This window comes from Ischnura elegans, chromosome 4, assembly GCF_921293095.1.
Source record: "Ischnura elegans chromosome 4, ioIscEleg1.1, whole genome shotgun sequence".
Lineage (NCBI taxonomy): Eukaryota > Metazoa > Arthropoda > Insecta > Odonata > Coenagrionidae > Ischnura > Ischnura elegans.
In genome coordinates, this window is record NC_060249.1 from 41,430,794 (window position 1) to 41,451,364 (window position 20,571).

General features: G+C 39.9%; 1 protein-coding gene across 4 annotated transcripts in view; it reads left to right on the forward strand.

Moving 5' to 3' along the window:
- LOC124157352 (endothelin-converting enzyme homolog) overlaps window positions 1-20,571 on the forward strand; it is a 133,783-nt gene that overhangs the window by 35,287 nt on the left and 77,925 nt on the right. The window contains exon 1 of one of the 4 annotated variants that reach the window (XM_046532006.1): window positions 18,900-20,007. The exons of the other annotated variants lie outside the window; for them this stretch is intronic. The gene's annotated coding sequence lies outside the window, so the exon portion shown is untranslated. Of the gene's footprint in view, window positions 1-18,899; window positions 20,008-20,571 lie in introns of those variants that run through there. 4 annotated transcript variants of the gene reach the window in all.

Genomic DNA, 20,571 nt, shown 5'->3' on the forward strand with positions numbered 1-20,571 from the left:
TCGATAAATATTAGGCGTAGCCGCTTCCTCCGCAATAAATGCTCCATCCGGAGTTTGCTCAGCTCCGCTTTTGTACGTCGGATGTCATTCACGTAGGCCTCCTCCCGCCCAGGGGTAATGCTAGTGCAAGAGTAAATACTGGGCGGAAAAATATCTCGGAGGATAAATAAAAAAATCAAAGTGACAGAATCTGCATGCTCTGATGGCTTGAGTGTTGGCTTTTCAACCGAACGTCCCCCGTTCAAATCCTAGTGGATGCGGATATTTATCCGGAGAGGATGCCCGATACCTTCTTGGGTGCACTGTGGAAGGAATTATCCCCATTCTGTCCATCAAGTGTGGGATGTTTTGTTGTTGTACATGGTATCATGGAATGTTTTTCGTGAACATACATCCTATCCTCCGATTTTTCGTCTAGCCTCTGACCTCCGCGAGCCTCTATATTGTGTGAATCACAGGAGAATTTCTACGGCCGTTTGCGACGCCGAGTACGTCATCAGCTTTTCGATCGAATGACGTGGTACTGCCCGCCGGCAAGGTGACACAGTGTGAGTGTGGATGAGCTGTGACGCATGTTTCACTTTCTCGTTAATCAATTATATATATTATCTTATACTGATTATTTTTCGAAGAAGTCATGGTTAAATTGCGGTCATCATTGTATGGGTTAAACGTTAGTTAGATAGTTAATTGTTATGATAAATGATGTAAAAATGCTTGAAAATGATTTTTATTAAAGTTTGTCATCCTTTGTTCATGTGAAGGCTTTCGCAAAGTATCGTCGTGAAAAAGACTGATTTTTCGGGTCTTTTACCGCGTCCATCACCTTGGACGAAATTTCGCCAACGTTCCAGTTGAAGTGAACCTTAGGAAATGCAGTTCACTCAATAAGCCAGCGGAAACGCTAGCGAAATATTGTACATATTTAAATATTTTCCTCTTTTACTATTCTCTATTGTACCCAGGGAAGTAGTTTGCATTTTATTTTAGTTTCATCTTATCACAGAGAGTGGATACATACGCCGTGTATCGGAGCCGTTTGCGCTGTTACCGTATCAGAAACAGATGATGGGAACTCAGTTCGAATTATATATCTCAGCGTGTACTCCATGAATGCCTTCATTCTAGCAATTATTTTCTCCCGGTTTGCCCGCCCGAGATAACGAGAAAGGAGAGAACAAAAGCGGATTGTGGAACGCTGCCACCCTTTCTTTGCGCCTGCTGATAAGGGAACCATAAGGACCATGTGTTGTGGGTTCCCGCCAGATGCGCGCTTGACTCCTGTCGACAGTTGGCGCTCTCAATGCTCTCTATACGAATCTCAATTCATCGCCTTCATACTTGTATATTTACTTTCAATCTGGTTCTCCTTTCACGCTATTGTTTCCTGTGATATATTCTCATGATTTTTAACAAGGACGCAGCGAACGAGGAGGAAGAGGTCAAGGGTTAAATCCCCACCCCCAAATGTTTGTGTAATTTAGTCTTAGGTTATCCTTTCCGTACGAACCCCCCCGAAATTAATTTCCCCCTAACCCCCCGGAAATTTATATCTGGCTGTAGTTAAGGTAATAGCCGTCATGACACATGAAGGAGGGAAATTCAATTTGGGTAGGCGAACTGGCCGGGGTGACTGGCAATTTTCTGCGTGCAAATCTACCTTCATTAGTAGGTTATTTGGAGTAAAAACATTTTCTCGACAGTGGCCAAATTTCCATTAAGGGTTCCTTGAAAATTTTATGAACGGGATTTTTAATATGAATGATAGTTTGATAATATCATATCTAATAACCTTTATTGTTAAAAGACCTCGTTAGGATGAAGTTAGGGAACAATAGTCAAGACCGCTAATTTTTACCGTTCAATGCTCACGTACTCGTGTGTACTGATCCTAATGCGAAGTTGTATCGTCGAAGTCGAGTGAGGTAAAATTGAGAAAAGCTAACCAAAATTCAAATGGGGTTTTATCGAAAATTGAAACTTTCCGTAAATATATTCAATTTATCTATTTGCGATGCATTTTACGTAGTACTCATGTATTAAGAATAAATTGGTCTTAAATTTGCTTTTATTGCTAAAAAATATCCTCATTTCCTTGTGTCGTTACCACATTCAAGCTCTACCTATTAACTTTTCCACTTTCGAACTTATTATTACCGTTGTTCGGATTTGGACCTGATTTTTTTCAAGTTATAAGCACACAGTTCTTAGTGGCGATTTTTTGGGGATATTATTAAAATAGTGATGTTTCATATAATGTGCCTTTTGTGAACTGAAGGAAAAGTGAAAACATGCTTTTAATAGCATATATTGCAATATGAACTGTAATATTTTCCTTTCCACTTACCCTTTTTTCTGAAAAAAAAGCATTCATGGATTGGTGCCCTGTACTGGGCTGAGGGCCATGCGTTTGTGAGTCATAAAATTCTTCCTCCCTTATTTCACGTTGCACTGAAATTTTCCAGACTTTATTAGTTCAATGCTAAGTAAAAGTCTATTTAGAAAATTTCATTTTCGGAACAGCATCAGAATATACACCTTCATTACCTAAATGGCCATAGCATTATGAAGTATGTAGTTGGTGGAAGACTTGATTTTCTTACTCTCCACTTAGAGATGAAATTCTTCTCCGACTAAGATGTGTCCAATGTGAGTAATTGTCTTCGTGATAACGTATTCGTTGAGGTAATCGTGAAGTATGAGTCAGAATTTTAGCAAAAAGTAACTGTGCCACTTCAGAGAGTTAACGTATCTGGATGGACGGCTCCCATCCATTACGGCTAATACATAACCTCAAATTGATTAGTCCAGAAGATGTTTCCTTAAATATGTACCGCATTGATGCTAGTTTACACTAGAGTGTATATTCTGAAAAAGTTGATATTATCATTCCTATCTACTTCATGCGTTGGAGTTAAGTATGCTCTCATTGGTGCATTTTTTAAATTGTGGATACACGTTTATATTTTCTGAAAAGGGTATTAACCGTCTTTACTTCATTCTTTGCTTCTATATTACTCGTCAAAAATTATCTCGTCAATATCAACTGCCCAGCGTAGATGAAGATATATTTTGCTTTAGGGGTTTGATATAGACGAATGATACCGTTTACATGGGTGCAAGGGCTGACCCTCACACCCAGTGTGTTAGCTATTTTTTGCTGTCGTTTTATTTCGCCTGCTAACGGATTAGTACCACCCAGCATATGGCGAGTGTCCCTGGAGCGAACGGTGAATGAATATTGATGACCATTTGATCCTTTAGTCGGACCCAGATTTAGGACAGGGACAGTCCCTCGAGAAATCAACGGTTGACCTAGGATGCTTATTCGTAGCAAAAGGCACGCACTGATGTTTGCCTCATTCGCCTGTTTATCGCGTTCTCGTCATATCCGAAACCAGTCCGTGAAAAAAAATTGTGTTGGGTTTTCTGAGCTACATCATGTTATTTTCCAGAAAAATAGTGATTTTAATTGTGAAAAAATCGTTTTTTCGTCTAGAAAATTAGCACGCTTGACTTACTTTCGTATTAATTGTACTCCCATTTTGTGTCGCAGATGCATGCTTCATTGCCATGGTCTTTTAAGTTTAATTGCAGATGCGTAGGCATTGAGAGTATTTTTTTAAAATAGGTAGCCGAGTAGTTATAATTACGAATGAAAGGTGGCGATTGAGGTCACATTGTTTTCATCGACCCGGCATAATTTGCTAGTGTTTGGAAACAAGGGCACTCAAGGTTAAGGCCCATTAGGTTGTGCTTCATAAATATTCATTCTCAAGAACTTACCTCATGAGTAAGTTTATAAGTTAGGTGACCTACTTGCGGAGGTTAACGCTTTCAAGCCGCTTTCTCCATTACGGAGTGAGAATACTAGTGTCCTTTTTTATAATTTTAATGCCTCTCGCTGGTCCCCCAGAAATATATAATGTCCATAAGTTGGTGGAACATCTTGACGGTTTTTAGAACTACATAGTTATTTTTGCGTTAAAGGTGAAAACTTATGACTAAATTTGTGCTGTTGTGCATGATTTCTTACCTGCTAAGTCTGAGGGGTGTTATTGGGGTTCCGTCTTGAGGAAGGAGTTCGAAATATACTGAATGCGCCTTGCTAATTTTTCTTTCTTGGCACTCGGTTCGCGGTTAAAGGTTAGGTCAGCAATAGAGCCTGAGTAAGAAGTAGGGAATGACGTTTTTGAGACACCTTTTCTTAACTAGCTTCGCCTGTTTGTTTGTTTCATCAATGGAATATTGTGATTGGCTTTTAGCCTACTTCCCATTGTCGGATTGGCTTGAAATTTTGCTCACTTGCTTGCTTCTGATGATAGTACAATATTCAATAATTTGACATTTTAATTGTGCTAATTAAATAATTAATTGAATTTCCATGTGGAAAAATAGCTTTAAAGATGCTTAATAGATGGTGTTATTTATTTTTGAACTTAATACACTGAAAGCTGTGGGAGGAAAAGAGTTCAAGCCCAGTCAATTCGGAAATTTTGTTCCTCAAATTTTAACCTTTTTTATAAAAAAACCCGTGCTTTAACCCAGTCTTGATAACGTCATAAAATCTGACAAAATTTTTCATTTTTATCAAGTTATCTTCTTTGCGCATTTGGAAAATTTCGTAGAGGTGGAGGTGGCTCTCTAAATAGTTAGCGGAGCGACTCATTGGAGTCTTCCTGGTATGAAACGCCAATTCTTTCAGTTCATACTTGAAATACGTCGATTATTTAGGGGCGGAACAGGTCGTTGTTTAGGGGAGGAGGCGGCTCATACTTGCCGCGGCACCTTGTTCATATGCAATACATCTTATTGGTAATAAATCTGAGGCTTTATAGGTGTAGACGAGTGGCTTTTAGATACTTGTCAATTTTTTTTAAACATTGTTTGTTAAACTGATAAAAAAAATTTCTCAGGAGAAACACCGTATAAATTACTATCTTTTGAAATATATCCTGAAATTAAAAGGGAGTGTGATCGCCTCCGCCCCCCATTAATCCGCCGCTGCGATGATCTCCCTGACCTGTGTTAATGAGTCACTGGCCTTCCCTCCTCCCGTCGTTCGGGAGTCGCGACGGATTCTTTCCGCCGAGCTTTTTCAAGGAATAGCAACCCGTCCCACCCCCTGGAAAGCGCTCTCAAGACAAAAAACGATTCAACGAAAAAAAGAAAACTTTTTTTGTCTATGTGGAGCAAATATTTTCGGACCCATTAAGCACCGAAACGGATGGAGAAGGTCCGGTCTCCAAGTTCGCAGTGCTGTCAGGGCTCAAGGGAGATATGAGCGAGACCGCTGCTTTCCCGTGGGCTCGTGGTCGAGACCGCATACCTCTTCAATCTCTCGACCGCACGACCGCTAAAAAAGGACCTCTTTATTGCCCATTCATAAATAGACCAGACAGTGGTGGGGTTAAATGGGCGGGTGGAGGTATAGGGGAGGCCGGTATGGCTCGGCCGTCTGCTCAACCACTTTTCTGATGCGGTCGTGCTCCTGCTTGCCTCATCGCAGCTAATGATGCGGGACACGGCGGTCGCGATGGAAATTGGGAGAGACTAATGCAGTAAAAGACTTGGAGTTCGAGTTCCGTCGGTGTGATCATCCGGTGAGGGGTTAATTAAAATCAGGAATGGGTACATACCTTCTGACATTCCTACGAGAGTAGAAAATAGGCAATCATAGAGGTGGTTTTCATTCACAATTGGAGTCCAACAATTAAAAATAAAATATATGTGCGTCTTAAGAATGCGTTTCTTTTTTATTTGGAGATTCGTCTTTAACGGAAGATGCGTCTTTAGGGCAAAATATCAAAATCAATACCTTAATTTTTTTTCATGGGGGGCTTGCCCTGGACCACTAACGTTACACGCCTCATGAGTCGCGCTTTGCAATCTCAACCGAAACAACCAGTTGAAAAGCATATCACAAATCTGCTCCTCACGTGAAACTATAAATAGTGTTACGTCAGTTGTAAAGGGTTGATATTGGCGCCAACTGCCTCAATGGTGTGTGGTTCAGTCTGTGTAAAACTTGTTGGCCACAGCGCTGACTTCGGTTTTGGGCATGGTCGAGTCTGTTTTGAAAATTACGTTCACACTGGGGTGTAAAATTACTATTATTGCTTGGGATTTGACTCCATTCAAGGTCTATGCTTTGCTCATTCCGAAGCACTTGCCTCCCCTCCGAGGTTCCCCCACCAGAGCCACTTACTCCTCGACTCCTCCACGTTTTTAGGGGCCCCAAGTTTTGGCCGGACTGTACAATGTGTGAAAGAGGCTACTTTTATGTTAGGTAAATGATCGGAGAGAGATTCTCCTACTGTCACCCGCTGGCCAGAAGTTTTGCATACCATTCAGGCGCCACGAAACGCTGAAGGCTATCCGCCCACCTGAACGACTTAACCCGCCTCAGAGAATATCTACCGTCTCTAGCTGGCGGTTTGCCAGATATTTGTTTTTGGGGAACTACAGCATCGTTCACACCAACTTAACTTACTTTGGGTTAACATGACGAATTATGACCCAGACCAATAACGGAGGGATTCCACTAATCGCCGCCCAGACCGTTCAACAGTCATGAAACTAATTTGTCACACGAGTACAAGAAGTAGGAAAAAAACAATTGTGAAGCATCGATAAAAATGACAGAAAATAAAAGTTCTCGCTCTAAGAGAGTAACGAAATTTTCAAATTTGTCCGATGAGCATATTTTGAGCTTACTGTCGAAAAAAAATGCCTGCTGTTAAACGGGAGGAGAGGTTTCTTTAGTTTGTGGAAATCTCATTTTTTGCAAAAATTGGTCATTATCTGGTTCTTGCATTCGGATCTTCAATTTAAGAGGACTGGAGGTGATTTTCAGAGCTGTTGATGCACATTGCTGTCTTCCTTGCCATATAGAATTATAAAAGAGTTAGTTTTGCTCATCTAATGATTATACTAGGGCGAGTTACGCAACTTTAACCTTTCGCGAAATAGCAGGTATTCTTATCAAATTCTCAATGCGTAGTTCTCGCCATTTCACGTAAACTCTAATTTTTTGAACTAGACTTGAGTCTACTGCGAGTAATAACGAATCAACTTTTACATTTCATTTTCGAAATTCAATCATTCCAATTGTTAAAATGATTCCTTTTTCTTGGCATTTTTCCTCTCTGGCAGTAAGTGATTTCATATAAATTCATCTTGAGTTCAGTTGGTCATCTCATTTATTTTTAATCCTTAATTTTAAATTAATTAATCCTTAATCAAAATTAATCTTCAATTTTAATTTTGAATCCTTAAAAGAGTTCAGCTGGTGCTGAAGTCCCCCAATATGTTCAATAAATATTTTATATCGACTAAAATTGGGTAAATATGACAAAAAAATCGTTCCAATCAATTCATACAATCCAACGTTTAAGATAAAAAAAACATCGTTTGCATTTTAATATTGGCCCGTGGACAAGTATTTTGCGATTTCCTTACTGTTACGTAGATGTGTTGAAAATACGAGATCAACAAATACTTGCCGCATTGTAGAAGACCACGTTTTGTTAATACCTGGAAAGGTATATTTGTTGTTCAATTCATTTGAAATGAAAAAGGCTGGTAAATATACTTCTGAAAAATATGGTTTCCAGTTGCCGACGAGGTTAAATAAAGATATCACTCTACAAGTGGTAGTCGTGTTTGCTGATTTAGCCTTTATTACGTTTTCACGAATGCCGTTTAGAGGGACTCTGGACAGGAAATATCTTCGTGCCAAATATTGTTTCACTCACGGTAAGTTATGGTTTAAACTCCGCATCCTTTTTCCTTATGAGTTTACATTTTCTGAAAGGTAAGAATTTTATGGATGCGCTGTCATAAATGCTCACTTTTCCATCTCAATTTCTTCAATGTGTCTTCAAATGACCGTTCTAAATTTTTTATCTGTGAAAACAAATTCTATTGAAACATTTTTTCTTATTTTAATGGTTCAAAATAAATAAATTCATTTTTTATCATTGGTTTAAGAGTTTTTCACCATTTCCATAAGTCTATACTGAAAAAGTTATCGAATCTTAGTGAGCAATATTGAGGTATTTTGGACCTTGCATTCTAGTTTGTCTTAAACCGTCGATGGGCGTTTTCCTGTTTGGAAAATGTTGTTTTTGAATATTGATCCGCAAGTGGTATTTGATGTATTATTGATTGTATTACCAAAGGGTTTGCTGTAAATTAGCCGGATACTTTTTTATGGGTTGCTTAAACTAAGTAAACCTTAAACAACTACTTGGCATAGCATGACAGATTGCCACCCTAAAAGATCGAAATCGTCCAAGAATTGCACCTTTCATTGGGAAAGTTGTGAGTGAGGTTTCGGCTCATCAGTTGTGGGAATTCGTCATTGTGGAAATTCAAGACTAAAAACTGTAAATGGTGTTGAATAGGTGTTGAATAATCTTTGGCTTTGGGGAATATAGTGACAATGCCATTAAAAAAGGGTTAATTTCCATTGCTACCAGTGTACAATGGATATTTACATTGTATTTCGTAGTTTTTAGACGAATATAAAGCATGAAATCTGTTTAGGAAATGGCGTCTTCAGGGCTTGTCAAAATATTATTTCAAGTTTACGTTTGTTAGTGAGTATCGAGCAGCATTGGTAAAACATACAATCTGATAATCTTCAATGTTGTGACTGGCTTGTGAGTATTTATTCGCTTTCCCTCAGTGTCCATCGCAGGGGAATTTCCTGTCATTTTAATGTGTCCGCAAATAATATGAATAAAATTTCCAAGCGTTCATGAACGCAATACTTAAGAGTACGCATCATTCCCACTCTCCCAGTATTTTTTCTGACATATTACTCGTTAATAATTCGAACTTGAAATTTTCAGGGCATATGTTCAGACCCTTGAGTGAATTGTCTTGACTTTTTCATGAATTTTCAGTATGAAAAGTTAACCTCAGTATTTTCCCAAATGTAAGTATTTATTATTCTAGGCCCAGAAATAAGTTGAAAAAGGTTTACTCTGCGTAATCTGAACATTTTAAGATAATAGCTTAAGTTTAAATAAAGTCATGCGTTAAGGAAAGAAGAGAAAATATAATCCTCTGAGTGAGGGCATATTTTCCTCTCGACCCGCCATTGTTGGTGCCCGAGTAGGTACTAGCGTAAAACTGAAAACTGAGGCTAGAGAGAAAAAAGGTAAAATAATCAAATTCGACGCATAGAAAAATGCTTCCAACTGTGTATATTATCTTATCTGACACTTTCGCGGTAATGGTTTAATTTTTGAAGCCCGTAATCCGTCTCCTAAAACACCGGTTAAGCAGGATGTACGGTTCTTCTCAACAAGTATGGGAACGTGAATGAGGAGCGACCAGTTCGGAGTTTACGACACGCAGCTAGTTCGCCCGAGCAATGCGAAGTGCTATGAAATAAGAATTATACCTTCAATGCTGAGTAATAGAAGCATCGGTGACGTCTGGAGAGTTCTCTGTGGGAGTTGGTGTGAGGAGCGAAGGGTAGGGGTGTGGATGGGGGTGGGGGCGATAGCAAGAGAAAGAAAGAAATAATGCTGTGGATAAAGAATGATGTTAGACGACTGAGCAAAATGGAGCAGGATGCATGGAGAAGAGGGCAGCTCAGCCATTGTTCTCTTTGCTTATCCCAAGGACGGAGCTTAGAGCATATTCTGGGAGCACATGCGAGGTCGATTCTCTCAACGCCGCTCTACATCATTGCAGAGAGTTCTCAGCTGGTTGAAAGACTCATTTTTCCTCCTCCTCAAAACCATCCGGAAGAATATTGTCGCACGGGCAGAATAAAAATCATACCTTCTTGGAAAATAAAAAGACCTTGGGATTATGTGAAATCGGTTGAGAAGGAGAAGAAAATATTTCGATCCTTTTATAAGTGGGAGGAGAACGATATTTTCCGTTCGAAAAGGCGACTAAATGGGTCTCAAATTTTGGAAAATTAATTTTGTGGGGTCTGATGAAAGTAACCGTTATGGAGTACAATGGAACTGTCATTTCAAGGGAGAGATACGTAGGTACTACGCGAAGTAAATGGAGGAAAATATTTTCAAAAATAGTGAAAATATTACATAAAAATATTATATACATTATTTGCAAAAATATACAGAGGAAAAAGGAGTAAAATTGGAGTGGCAACGGCATTAGAAATTAAATAATAGAATTTGTCATCGTGTAGATATTCATTCTGGAAAATATTGAATACCACATCATTCTCTCTCATCGATGTAAATTATTACATTACTATGACCATGTTCAAATCTACTTATCGTTCGTTTCTTAAGTTGTCTGTCACGCGGAGGTATCAAGTATTTTCTCAAATACATAATTAGATTGTATTGGTTTGACCCATTTTTCTGAATAATTCCATTTTTTGTTGATTTAGTTTTCTGTTTGGAAAATGGTAAACCTATTTAAAATTTTACCCAGGAAAAATTAATGTAAATATGATATGACTATATTTTCATTTTGATCATGCGTATAACAGTTTTTTTTCGGAGAAATAGTACGTTTGAATTTTCAACGGAATGGGGATATATTAAATTGAATTGTTTTCTTTAAAGGAAGAGTGGAGTATGCCTTCGTGGCGTAATTGCTTAATGCGCTCCGCGTGAATTATGTCAACTTGGTGGGAGCTATGACCAAGGAGTGTTTTTACCTCCGTTTAGTTTCACCCATTCGTTATTCCGAAAAGGCTCGCTATGCCGTTCACGACGTAGCCCTGATGTAACAGAGAATCCACTCTCTTGAGCTGGTTGCATAGATTGGATAGGTATTCCTGCCCGCTCAAGATACCAGTGGAATTCATGCCTCTGAACCTAAAATTAAATAAACCTTATCAGTATTGCGATCATTAAACATTACTCCAATCATTATAAAAATCATGTAAAGTAATATAAATCTTAAATTCTTATATCGGTATCGAATTATTTTTACCCATTTGAGTGGGTATAACTATACACATAGTTTTCGGTTTCGGTGCTTGTAGTCTGACTGTGGGTCGGAGTTCATGGTCTAGAAGGGAGTGGCTAGCCGGAGGCAATTCTCTCGTGGTTTCCAGGGCATTTGATAAAGCCACCATAAACTCAAGGGGAAAATCCCTCCGGGATGTTCCTCTTTTTTCTATCGAGGAGAGAAGCGAAAGTAAGGCTTAATCTTGCGCACGGTTTCCGCAGAAGTTATTCCTCCTATCCAGGGATTTGCAACGTCGGATGGAGGAAGTTAATGAGTTTACGATATGGGCAAAACCCCTCGTGGAGACCGCCTCATCCGCGAGTTGTTTTTGCGAGTAGGAATGTGTCTTTTAGTGAGGATGTTGGCGCTGGCATGAGCTGGCACAGCTATCGAGAGGAATTGTTATGTTACCTGGATAGAAGTTTTTGTGGCTCCTTTTGGGATAAGCCCTATAAACAACGCATAAAGGGTGACGCTCTAATCTAGAGCCAATTGGCTGCCGCATAGAGCGAGGTGATAGACTTGATGTGTACGTTTCTATGTTATATGATTTCATTCAACAGTAGCGGGTGCCTAAACGTTTAATTTTCGTAAAAGTATTTTGTTATGCGCGCTGTAATGGGCGAGAATCGAACGATGCCAATTTAAGTTTACGCACGTTTCAATTGAAGACAATTCTTGAGATGTGCTTCATAATTTTCGCGAGCCTGATTAGATTTATTTAAGTTTAGGTCTTATGAGAGTAGTTTTAGGGCCCATTAATACTATTGGCGTCTTATTAAATCTAATTGGTATAGTTTGTATGCATTGGCATATACAGATAAACTCGGAGTCCCGAAGTTTTAACTGAAGACAAATTTAGGTTGGCTATAAGAACTAATAGTTGAGAATTATATTGTAGTATTTTTTTTAGAAACTCATGTATTGAATGACTAATTGATATATACTTTATCGATGACTTGTCAATTATCCACTGCAATGCCTTAAAGACAAGGCTTCTACTCTCCAACGTTCCAAGCTGCCGAAATCGATCGTTGTTTTCGTTCTCTGGCCCAAGAGCAAGGCAAGCAGCACATCTGGAAGCTCTCAAAGACTCGCGAGGCAAGAAAATTCCTGTTGTCCTCGGAATATCAACGCAACCGATATAGATCCGGCATTTCAACACAGACTGAAGTTAACGGAAGAGTGAAAGACAAAATAAGCGAAGCGTAGCCCGCAGAAACGTCTTTTCCTTATATTTATTTTCCCCGATATACTATGCATCTTATCTTTCAAAGGAGGAAATCTTAGAGGTTATAATTGCGTGTTCTTGTGCGGCCGGATAAAGTCCAATCGATAATAATACCACTGTTTTTCGGATAATTGATCCTGGAGGTTGATCTCATGCCGTAGTTAATCCCGTTTTCCTGTTGAATTCAATCGAAGCCAGGGGAAAAGGGGTTGAGGGTATAGTGCCCCAACCCCTTTATAATACCCCAATCATATAACATTGCCTCAGAAAAACTTATTCGTCATGGTTTCTTAGCATAATTATAATCGCGCAATTGACCTGTGTGGATGTTATAATTTCCCAAACATTTAAGAACCATGTTTTTTAAACGAATTCAAAATCCGTGGTATCTTACGATACCTATCTCCACTTCTAATTTTCCCCTTTACAAGTTCCTTCAAATATCCCTTTTTCCAGTGGTGAAAACGTGCAATTAATTGATCAAAATGGTAATCATATATTTTAGACATGGTGGCTAATTGTATTATGTACATATACGCGGTTCAGGGTTTTCCAGCCTCATATATTTTTATGAGTGAAAACTGTTTCGAAAGCCGTCCTGCTTTCGTCTTCAGGTCGAAGGTAAGAAGCCTTGATTATTCGCCACCTTAAATAGCTCTGGCCGTCCTTCCGCTCAGCGCTCATTAGTTAGCACTCAATTCCACATGTAATTGATTGGGTAGCCATGGTCTCTGTTTATGATGTCGATCTTGTAGATTTCTCATCTGCCTTGAATAGTAACAGCTGGTAACAGCTCTCTATTTTTTTCAGTATTGTTGCTCCTTCAAAATCTCATACCCTGCCTCACTTCAAATGTGTTATGCGATTGTTTCCAAATGCTATTATTCTTGTATGTCTCTTACATGCTTCTTAATTCTAGTCGTCATTCCTCGGAAAGTTTCTACAAACATATTATTTTCCGCAGGAGCATGGCACTTTGTACGCGCCTTCGCACAGCTCCTGCGGGAAGCGATCCTTAGTCTATGCACAATGGTTTGTTCCACAAGCTTAGGATCAGCTTTGACGATGTATCTTCTCTTTTGATGTTCATGCCTCCTTTCTTATTCACGAAATTGACTGAATTTTTCACGTTCGTAGGAGTGTTTCCAACATAATCCTGTAAATTTTGGGCTTGGTATTTGGCGAGGTGAGAGGTTGGAGCGACTATTTGACTTACTTCTGGGTCTCAGTGGTATACCCTCCTTGTCCAACTTCCGTAATCCGTTTAGCCTCGGTGGTTTGGGCGGAGGCGTGATTGCCTGTCTCTATTATTTCAACGGAATGGAGGACCTCCTGATCATTGCTCTCGTCTCCCTTTCTGCTTTGGCCATTGGATTCTTTTCCAGTTTTTTGTATTTGATGTCTGACAGAAGTTCTTCTATCTTCATACCGTATTTCTCCTCCTCCATGAGAACGGTTGCGTTGCCTTGTTTAGAGGTAAGACCACAATGTTTTGGTTATAATGGAAGACCTTAAGAGCAGTCCTTTCTCTCCCGTACAAGGCACGAGCTACTTTGTAGACGCGCTTCTCTTCCATACTGTCCGTGAGTAAAGGGATTTTGCGGTACCATAGGAATTACTAAAACTTACGGAAAAATGCGAATCGGCCAAAAAAAGGATTACATAGAGAAACAAAACTCAAACACTTTTAAAGGGATTTTTTTAAATTGTGCTATATTTGTGCATGTAAGTGCAAAAAGAAGCATAAGGTTCCTCCTAATGAAGAAGCATTTTGAGAGACCAAACGAAAGATGATAACTGCTGGATTGAATCCTAAAGAAACACGACAATTGAGGAAAAAACTAAAAAGGGAATCGTCTTAGAGCGTCCAGTTAACATGATCAATTCTGGTAGGGGATAATACCATCAAAATTTTTCTCCATCAAAAATTTCTACTTTCCGCTCAACCGGTCGTATTTATGTATTTTTGTGACGTATTACATTGTTAAAAGTCATCTTGAATTTATGGGGAAAATAATGTCGAAATTTTTCAACATTATCCTGTTTCTCAAATGAAACAAAAATTTGGTCTGAGAAAATATCGAGGCATTTTTTTCAAATTTAAGATAAAACAAATGTTTAACAGGGTATACTGAAATAACCTGAAAATTAATAATGATAGACTTGATTTTAAACTTGTAATCCGTCTCTAAAAATATCTACCGAGCGGACGATATTCGGCCTTTCAAGACGACGCATCAATCCCGTAAGTGTGATTTCTTTATAAACTTGCACCATCATCTTTAATTTTTCAGAGTAGATATATATTTAGTAGTAGATATACTCCATATACTCCATTCAATATTTGCATTTATGTCAAAATGAATATTTTGGTTCAGTATTTTCTCGAAGGTACGTAAAGGTTAATTGGTTTTGGGTTTATGTGGCCCCCACCTTAAATATGTGGAATTCATATGCCAATAACTATAAGTGAGCGAAATTCACGTATTCATGTGGATCAGCGAGTCATGGGGATTCTTGATTTACAAATCCTGCCCATTAGTGATTACTAAACTTCCTACTCAAATGACGTAGGATTGTTACATGACAATCGCTACGCTACCAATATGGTGCCATGAACACTTAGAGTATTTAAAAAACGGCGATTGATGTAAGGACCAAAATTTAAATTTCTTCTTCACGCCTACTGTTGTTTTGCTCGCTTTTTAATAACTTGCTTCATCTGTTTTTCTGTTTCATGGATGGAATATTGTGATTGATTTTTAACTCACTTTCCAATGTCAGATCAGCTTGAAATTATGCACCATTACTTGGCTCCGATGAGAATACAATGTTCAATAATCAGACATTTGAAATTATCTTCCATTGCGCTCTAATTAATTAACTAAATTTCCACCCGCAATGATAGTTTTGAATTTTCTCAATAGATAGTGATAGAGTTTTTGCATAAACTCACTGATGCAATTCTCTAATTCACACGCACTAATAAGCAATAAATAAGCTCTTCATCACTCGGAGACTAAAGCGTGGGTACTGATTAGGTTTAAGTGATAAAACTGTTGCAAAAAGAAAAAAATATACAAAAGATGAAAAATTAAACTAAAAATAAAGAAATATATTAAATTGCAACAAAAATTGATAAAATCCAAAGAATTCAAAGAAAAATTGTGATATTTTATTAGTTGTTTTTGTCCAATCAGAAATTTCCCGACTCCAGTGGTCGCTAATTGTAAGATTTAGTTCTTCTAATTTTAGTTTGCCATGCACTCGCTCACTAGTAGCCTGTATTCATCTTATCCTTCACTTTACACTGGAAAGGTTACACTGGTATATTTACACTTGTTTAGTCAATTAGTGCCCTTAGTGCGTAAAAGGCACGTTTTACCACTCTGAAGAGGTGGTTTAATGACATACCGGCTGCTGATCCTGGGTACGGATATTATAAGCTGGGAAGAAAACTGATGATCGTCGTACTCACCTATCACGCTCTTTTGAACTCATTTCTAAAAAACCTAGTCAGCGTCCACGTTTTATTCTCCGAGTTATGAAGAACTTATTTTTTGCTAGCCAGCGCTTTTTATTCTGTTTTTGGAAAAATCATATTTTTATCATATTTGTTATTAAATTTTTATTTTTCCATCCTGCTCACTGTCTGACGCGGTCCCTGCTTCTATTATACGCGGGGTCGCTCCTTCCCTCTTCCCGTCCACGGATTAAAGCCAGCGGTAGCCAGCCGCTCGCACTCGCGGTCGGTGCGAGCGGCTGGCTACGACACTGTTGATATGAAATGATGGCGGAGCACGGGGAAGAGGTGCGTGCACGCTTTTTACGTCACAGAGAGCAGCGAAGTATCTGCTGCATGTGTGAGGCAGTCGCACCACTCAAGAAGCCACCATCTCCCGCTTTATTTCTGATCCCCGAGCCGCACTGCATGACGCCAAACCGGAGTGATACCGGTCGGTTATTGGTATGCGTTGAGCGAAAATGCGTATTTTTTGTTGGCAGTTGAATTCATTCGTGGAATCGTGGAAGGAGGTCCTTTACAAAAGCCAAAGTTGTTATTCATTAAGGATTCGGTATGCGGGAGAGAAAGGGATGTTAGGACGAAAACAAAATCTTCCCCTTTCAGATATTATCAGGTTATTTTAAAATCGGGGAATGCGAAGGTTGACGACCACTTTTCATGAGTTGATGACGTCATTAAAATTCTCACTTATTAGTTCGTTCTGGGAGAAGCTTCTATTGGGGTAAATAATCGCTCACAAGTGTGTGAGCGACAACGAACTACGCGATCCCATGCACAAGGCCGAGGAATAGCCAAGTAACTACGACTCACTTAGTATGTTCGTGACGTCATCAACGTATCTATGAAAGGGTACAGGCCGTAGATTTTTTTTTACGAATACCTTGAAAAGTAGGCAGCGGATCGAAAAAACGGGAAGTATGGATATTGATATTGTCTTTTAAACTCTGTCCCGTTGGACAGTAATAATACAGTTTGAGCGAGTGTTTTTTACGGATCGGGAATTGAGCATTTTTTTTCTCGCTTCTTGTTTTTCTAAGCAACCTTTTCGATACCATATTGGAGATCTGTCTCTCCAAGTGATTTGTGGAATTCTATATTTATTTACGTTCTTTTAGTGAATCTTAGTCTTCGAGGTTTCTTTTTACTATGAACTCAGGCCTCAGTACTCCCCTTATTCACTCAGTTATCTATGTATTTGAGAGAAGCACATATTATCTCTCGCTCTGAGCTAAGGGAGAGACTAGCGTAACTGACTTACATATTACGCAGGGGCCGGCAGAGATAAAATTGTTTAGTATTCGCTCATATAGACTAATCTTCGGAATAGCACACAGGAAATTATACTAAACCTGAAATTTTTGTCTATATACTCACGCATCACTAATTCTACTTCAATTCTTTCCTTACCACTGGTTCCAAATGTAGGATTTCGCTACCCACCCATGTAAAATCTTCTTCATCCCTTCGATAGTGTAAAGCCAATTTATTTTGTAATTTAAAATCAGAGAAGTAAATATTCATGGTGAAACAAAAACACAGTACTATTCCACAAAATTTATTTAAGCTGTCTACTAGTTTCGACGTTTACACCGTAATTATCAAGACTAACTAACAGAAGTAAATGTTTGGAACTTCACTTGATGTTTTACATTGCATATCTGTATTACTTATTATTACGTAAATTGATTTTTCTTTCGCATGTGTGTTCTATGTATGTTCAGTATTTTTGCTGCAGGGGTTAACCCAGAGCACAAATAAAGTTTTCATCCATCCAATCATTCTATTGAATTTCCGAAGCTGTAATTAAATTTCCAAAGAAATAATAGGTAGTGAAACAGAAGTTACCATTTCTAAAGCTGAATTTATCACATGGTGTTATTAATTACACAGGTGGAAGGGTATGTCATTTCACTGAATTAGCCGAAAGAATATTTCGTTCTTCGGCGAATTTCTTCATTGGCCTGCTCGGCTCGAAAAGTTGCACCTACGTAAAAAAATGCCGTGCTTTGTCCCTTCTTAATTACTTATTCCACCCCCGCTGGTCGTCTCGTTTGTTGTCGTATGACAGCCTCTGCCACGCACCCATTCGGTGAATCGTATGTGTTATCGTCTATTGTGGCGTAAATAGATCCTCGTTTCGAGGAGGGGTGGGCGCCTTACCTGACATTTAATCCTGAGGCGACAGGTATTGGCAGCTATTGGCATTGCTTTGGCCCCAATGCAGAACGCAACTTGAGTGACGGAGAGGTGATCTTGCTTTTCAGAACATTTCAGTAGTATTCGTCAAATTCAGTAAACTGATTTAGCCTCCGTCTATCACTCACACGTACCCCGATTATCAATAACTTAAGATGATGGATTGAGAATAATTGGCGAGGGGCCAAGACAAATGCAAGATTAGGGCAACTAAATTTAAATAAGGGCAACCCATGATATTTTATTTTTAAATATATACGAATAATAATGCAGTAGACGGAGTATAAGTGGGGAATGGGCTTATGTGTTGCCTGGAGTGCTGCCTTCACACGCGTGCGTCCGGGTTTGAACTCCGGCGGTGGTGGAAATTTTTCAGTGACTGCCCGATCCCTGATTTAGTGCTTTGTGGAGGGTACTGCTTCAGCACCTTGTGGAGGGACGTGCAACCCTCCGTCCGTCGGATGGGATGTTAAGGTGTGGTCCCCTTGGCACCTTTCGTTATGAGTAGGCAAATCCGACGCCGGGTAATTCCCCAACCTTCTCTCCCTACCCTTTCCTCACGGCGCAAATGACAACAGCTGTCGGTCGCCTCCTCCAAATACCATACTATCACAATGCAACAGCACGCCACGGCCATGGCCTCGCGCACAATTCATTAAACTTTTTCATAGTACGGTACCTACTTAATTTTTTCTTAATCTTCCTCATTTCAGGGCGTCTCATATATTTCCGTAATCGGCTTTGATCGGTGTCTATCGTTCCGATGACGTATCGTACAGCTGTATGCCCACCTCACTCCCTGTCCACTTGTTATTTCGACAGCATCTATTTCAGCTTTTGGAGGCGGTTCCCTATTCTGTAGCGTGGAGGGGAGAATTATGAGGGGAATGGAGGGGAAGAGTCCTGAAGACAGCCGGCGGCTGAGGGGAGGGGGGGACTCTTCTCTGCCGGCAGCGCGACGGGAGTTATAGAGGAGTTATTCGACTGTGGAAGCGCGTGTGTTGTGTTGTGTGCCCGCGGAGAACGGAGCCGAGTACGAAGCGGTTGGAGGGAAGGAGGATACAGGGAGTCGCGTCCCAATTGACCAGAACTCCCGCTTCCCCATCTTTCTTTCCCTGCTTGTCGCTCTCTCCTCCTCTTCTAGTCATCCATTTCGTCTTGCTCTTCGGCCTTCCGAAATTTGTTGTTTACCGTGTATCTCATCCCAATTTTGTGCTTTTCAACGGCTCCACCGTGCTCTCCCTGTGCTTAGCTCAGATATCACTAATTCCGTCTTAGTGAAGGGCTTTCATACCTTGATTTATTGCCGTACTTCGTTGTGCTATTTGTCTTATCCTTTGTCTTTTAATTGTAATTTGTCTTTCACCCTAGTTTCTTTTGTTTTCTTTTCGGCCCTGTCTATCTGACCATATTTTCTATCTTCAAGTCGCGCTCGTCGACTGTTATTCATTATTTTGTTTGCTCTTGACCCGGAATTTCTTACCCTATCACTCATTCCGAGCCTGTAATCCTTTCCTTTTTTAGTTGCTGCCTTAAGTTGAGATATTTTTCGGCCGGCCCCCCCCCCCTCCATATTTATTATCATGTTCTTCCTCCTAGTTTGACTCTGCGGATATTATACCTTGCTCCCCATGTGTTAGATACGGACCGTTTTCTTCCCGCCTCTTTTTTGAGGCTTCTGTATCTTTCCACTATACTGTTTTGACATCCCTCCTCTATTTAAGTGTCCTGACTGTAATTTGAGAGCGAATAGAACCTCCAAATCTTTATAGCGTCTTCTGTGGGGCGAGAAAGAGATATTTTTGCGAGTGTTGGAGGAATTTAAAGAGGCGCTAGAGTTTCTCGGGGACAATAGACAGTGCTACGGTTAAGTGTATTCTGGTGATCCTCCGGGAGAGGAAACATCGACCTCAAAGCCCATCTCAAGGAAAGATATTGTTCACTCCGAGATAAAAAAAAAAAAACAAACATCCCAACCGACAGAATCTGTGATACTTTCAAGTGAGCCCTCAATACCTGCCGCTCAAAAGTTGATGAACCACCTATAAATCCTTAGCAGCTTTTCAGCCGACCCCAGGACTTGTACCACCCAACCACGGTAAGATAACAAATGGCATTTTTTTCTCATAAGTCTCCGTCACGGAAGTCTCGGGATGTGTTGATTATCGCCAGCGAAGAGTTCTGACTGGGCTAAGCAAGCGCAAGAAGAAAGTCAAAGTCGTGGACATTTCTCAGTTGCCCCTTATCTTTTGTACTCGTCTCTCTATAATACTGGTGAGGATATAGTTCGGAAGGCCGCACACTGGTTAGACAAAACGTTTTTTGAAAAAAAGTTTTGTTGAAAGATGTCCGAAGCGACTGGCTTATCATGCAGTAAAATGAATGCATCACACACTCATGAGACCGAGACTTCAGACGCGATGTTTTGTCTGAAGACGACTTGTTTTCGCGATCGCCAAGTAAGTAGACCTGCCGTTCGGGCGGAACGCTGTGGCCAACATCGCACGGCGGGGAAGTGAGTGGGATGAGGGAGCGTGACGTCACGGTTGGGACTGCAGACGATATTCCGTATGCGCGCTTGAGATATTTTAACGCTCATACGCTGCAAAGTCGCTGAAAAGTGACGATATTGGGCACGCAAAATGATTATACACTTAATAAA